Source organism: Pteropus vampyrus, unplaced genomic scaffold (assembly GCF_000151845.1).
Source record: "Pteropus vampyrus isolate Shadow unplaced genomic scaffold, Pvam_2.0 Scaffold88, whole genome shotgun sequence".
Taxonomy (NCBI): Eukaryota; Metazoa; Chordata; class Mammalia; order Chiroptera; family Pteropodidae; genus Pteropus; species Pteropus vampyrus.
The window spans coordinates 3,918,906-3,923,299 of record NW_011888869.1 but is presented as its reverse complement, the minus strand read 5'-3'; the positions used below and the strand labels follow the sequence as shown (position 1 = coordinate 3,923,299).

The following is a 4,394-nucleotide window of genomic DNA, read 5'->3' as shown; positions in this document are numbered from 1 at the left end:
GGGTGCACAGTCCTGTGGAATCCATGTGGACTAATGATGGACTTTAGTAGGTCTTCAAATAAACTTTAGTAAATTATTATCATAAGAAGAAAGGATAGATATGGCAAAAAGCCCCAAAGTTATATTACAATGTTTCTAATAGGTCAGATATTTTATAAGGGATATGAAATCCCTTAGTAGAAAAGTTATGGTATTAGGGCAGAACTAATGAAAAATGTGGATATCAAATACTGAATCTTATGGCAAATCATTTGAAAATGCTGGCTTTTTGCAAAGTACCACAATACAAATTTTGTGTTAGCTATTAAATGATGGATGATGAAAATAAGATCAATTATAATTGCTGACTAAAAATAAATACTTGGTCCTACTACATAGGAGCGTAAGAAATCCTACATTGAACTAAGAATCTGGTCTATCTTCCAATCCAAAATTTTCTGCCGAAGGTCTTATTTTTGTGGAGAAAATAAATGGCAGATACTGAGAGCATCATTTATTCTAAATGATCTCATAACAGTGTAACTCCCATGTCAATATACTTCACAAGTTTCCTGGGTCATTAGATCCAAGGTTACTGTGTTTGCTGGTCTATCTCTCTCTCTCTTTTTAAAAATGCCTACAGCACCTGGTATTCTTAGGTAGTCTCCCATCCAAGTACTAACCAAGCCCGTCCTGCTTAGCTTCTGAGATCAGACGAGATTGGGCATGTTCATGGTGGCATGGCCGTAGACTTATATCTCTTTTTTTCCTGGCATTATGGGTAATGTTTAAAATAAGGGGCTGATATGATCTCAGTTCTCTTGCTAACTGTTAACACAAGATTATTGGAAAAGAAGTTTAGTTAGTAGGAAAATAAACACAAATTCCAACAGCAGAAAAGCATATGGAAGCTGAAATCCTTCATGTCACCTCATGCTCATGGTTTAGTTGCCAAGAACAATGTCAAGAAGCTATTCCCTAGATTTTCTTATAGGAGTTTTATGGTTTTAGGTCTTACATTTAAATTTGTAATGCATTTCCAGTTATTTTTTGTGAGTAATGTAAAATAAGAGTCCAATTTCATTCTTTTGCATGTGACTATCCAGTCTTCCCAACATCATTTATTGAAAAGACTATCTTTTCCCCAATGAATATATTTGGCCCCGTTGTCAGATATTAGTTGACTGTGTATGTGAGGGTTTATTACTGGGCTCTCAATTCTGTTTCATTGATCTATGTGTCTGTTTTTATGCCAGTAGCATTCTTTTGGTTACTATTGCTTTGTAACAATAGTTGGAAATCAGGAGGTATAATGCCTCCAGCTTTGTTCTTCTTTTTCAGAAGTGGTTTGGCTACTCAGGATCTTTTATTCCATACAAATTTTAGGATTGTTGTTTTTTATTTCTGTGAAAAATATCAAATAATCTCAGTAAGGATTGCATTGAACCTATAGATGTCTTTGGGTAGTATGGAAATTCTAGCAATAGTAACTTATTCAATCCATGAATACAGAATATCTTTCCATTGATGTTGCTTCTTCATTTTCTTCAAAGTCTTGTAGTTTTCAGTGTACAGATTTTTCACCTCCTTGGTTAAATATATTCCTAAGTATTTTATTGTTTATCGTATTTGATATTTCTTTTTCAGAAAATTTGTTGTGAGTGTACAGAAATGCAACTAATTTCTGTATGTTGGTTTTATATCCTGAAACTTTAATGAATTTGCTTATTAGTTCTAATGTTTTTTTTTTTGTTTGTTTTTTGTTTTTTTTTTTTTTGGAAGAGTAAAGTTTTCTCTATATAAGATCATATTATCTGCAAACAAAGACAGTTTTACTTCTATTCTTTTTTGGACGTCCTTTTTTTTTTTCTTTCCTAGTTGCTCTGGCCAGAAATTTCAGTACTTTGTTAAGTAAGAGTGGTGAGAGTGAGCACCTTTGGTCTTGTTCCTGATCTTAGAGGAAAAGCTTTCAGCCTTTGATTATGATGTTAGTTGTGAGCTTTTCATATGTGACCTTCTATATACCCAATTTATTGACAGTTTTTATCATGAAATGATATTGAATTTTGTGAAATACTTTTTCTACATATACTGAAATGGTTATTTTTAAAATCTTTCTTTTATTTGCATATCGTATCACATCAATTGGTTTGCATGTGTTGAACCATCCTTGCATCCCCAGGATAAATCTCACTTGATCATGGTGTATGATCTTTTTAATGTGCTGTTTAGTTCAGTTGCTAGATTTTTTTGCATCTGTTTTCATTAGGGATATTGGCTTCTAGTTTTCTTGTAGTGTCTTTATCTGGCTTTTGTATCAGGGTGATGCTACCTCGAGGGAGGGGTGACACAGGTAAAGTGAAACTGTTCCTGTTACTCTCCTCAGTGTATCTAGTCTTGAATTTCTTTTTTCTCCAATAGTCCAGTCTGCTGGACTCCTGGACTTCCATAAAGGCTCAGCTGTCCATGGGAGATTGTCGAAATCAGTATTTATTGAGGGTAAGATAGTGGAAAACTTATATTCTGCCAGGTTTGTGACATCATTCTCTAGTATGGAAGAGATTTAAGCTAAGGCCTGGAAAACATTGAAAAGCAACTGATTGGCCTCAGGGGAGAAAAGTATGTTACCAGAAGTTAAGCAATTAATGGAACCCATGACTCAGAGTCAGCAGATGAACACTAGCCTATCATTACTTATGCTTCTTTCTGAGGTGTAAAAGTATGAGATTTTTCCTTATTAAAAAATGTGGATTATGTTTATATTCTCATTGGGTGTTAATTTACCACCATTTAAAATGAATGAAAAAACTTTTCTTTATGACCTATTGGCTTTAGTTCTCTCTAAGTCTTTTGTGTGGTGATAATGGTTACATTTTTATGCATTGATAACAAATATTATTCATGATACTATTACTAATAAATACACACTTATTGAATGTTCAGTATGTGCCATGTATTCTGCTAAGCTCTTTTTAAGACTTTTTCTCAACCTAAACTTCTGAACAAAAACTCAAATCTGTGTATCTAATTGCCTACTATACATCTTCTTTTGGGTATTTTGAAGGCATCTTATCATCTTTATCTCCAAACATTCTATTCTTCTGTATTTTCTGGGTTACTAAATTGCATCCCCATCTAGTCAGCTCTTCAGTCTTGGATCTGGATATCGTATTTGGTCTGTTGTTCTTTCTCTCCATCCTAATTGATGAAACATCAAGCCCCTGTTTATGGAAATGTCAATTCTATCCTTGCAAGGTGGCCTACCCTTCCTCATGTCTGTGGCTGTCACCTGGTTTATATCTTACCTATTCCATTGCAGGGGGCTCTTCCTGGATCTCCTTATAGCCATTATTGCTGCCCTCTGAGCTGTGCTCCAGTCTGTAGCCAGAAACATGGTTTAAAGTGGCAATATGTTCATGTCATTTCCTTATGAAGCACCCTTCTGTAGAATAAACATTTACCTTCCCATTCTACCTCATCTGCTGCCTCCTCTCCTACTCAAATTTTAGCATTTCTGAACATTCAGGTAATCTTAGTTTAGAAGACATGTCCTCAGAGGGACTTCCTTGATCTCTTACAATAATTTTGGTATATCTACCATAAGTCCACAGTACATTTTCCTTTTTTTTTCTCTTCATTCCTTACAATTATGTGTATGCTGACTATCTTCCACACGAGACATAGACTACAGGAAGGCGGGAAATACCAGTATGCTCACCATAATATTTAGGTTAGCATAATGCAAGCAGTCCATAAGTGTTTTTTGAATGAATGAGTAAATTCTACAAAGTTCCTCCAATTTTAAGCCTGGGCTCTGTACACTGTGCCATTCTTCTTTTAAACACATTTTGATTTAATTTTCATGTCACAAAATTTCAATATTTGCCTCAGAACTCCAACAGGAATACCCAAAGTTTTTGATATAGACATTTCTATTTTGTCTTCCGTTGAGGCAGCATCTCAGTTTTCTTAGTAATAAATTTCTCAGGCTCTTTATTGCAATCCTTAGCAAAAGATTAGAGGAAGGGAAGTTTTCGAGTGAGAGTGATTAAAGTACATTTTAAATACTGCTGGATTATCCTAAGGCAAATTAACAGTGGGCTTCAGGCGAAAGATTTTGAATATTGATATTTCTCAAAAAGAAAATAAGTGATCCCGATGGAAAGTCAGAAATGTGTTAAACTTCCCAAAACTCATCTTAATGTTTATTATTGATTTTACTTTTAATTATACAAGAGGGCACAGTAATATTAGGGTCACTGAAGGCATTAACAGGACTCAATTTGAATATTAGTGTTAAAGAAAAATGTTTGATTTTCTACATTTTTTAAACCAAGGATCTTTCACTTTTTATAAGAATAATAACCGAATAGTGTTATATATTAGATATCATGGTAGGTATTTTATATGCATCA

The 4,394-nt window shown here is 34.1% G+C and overlaps 1 pseudogene; it reads right to left on the bottom strand.

Annotated features, from left to right (window-relative positions):
- Positions 1–613: 613 nt before the first annotated feature.
- LOC111742219 lies at positions 614–731 on the bottom strand (annotated as a pseudogene).
- Positions 732–4,394: the final 3,663 nt, after the last annotated feature.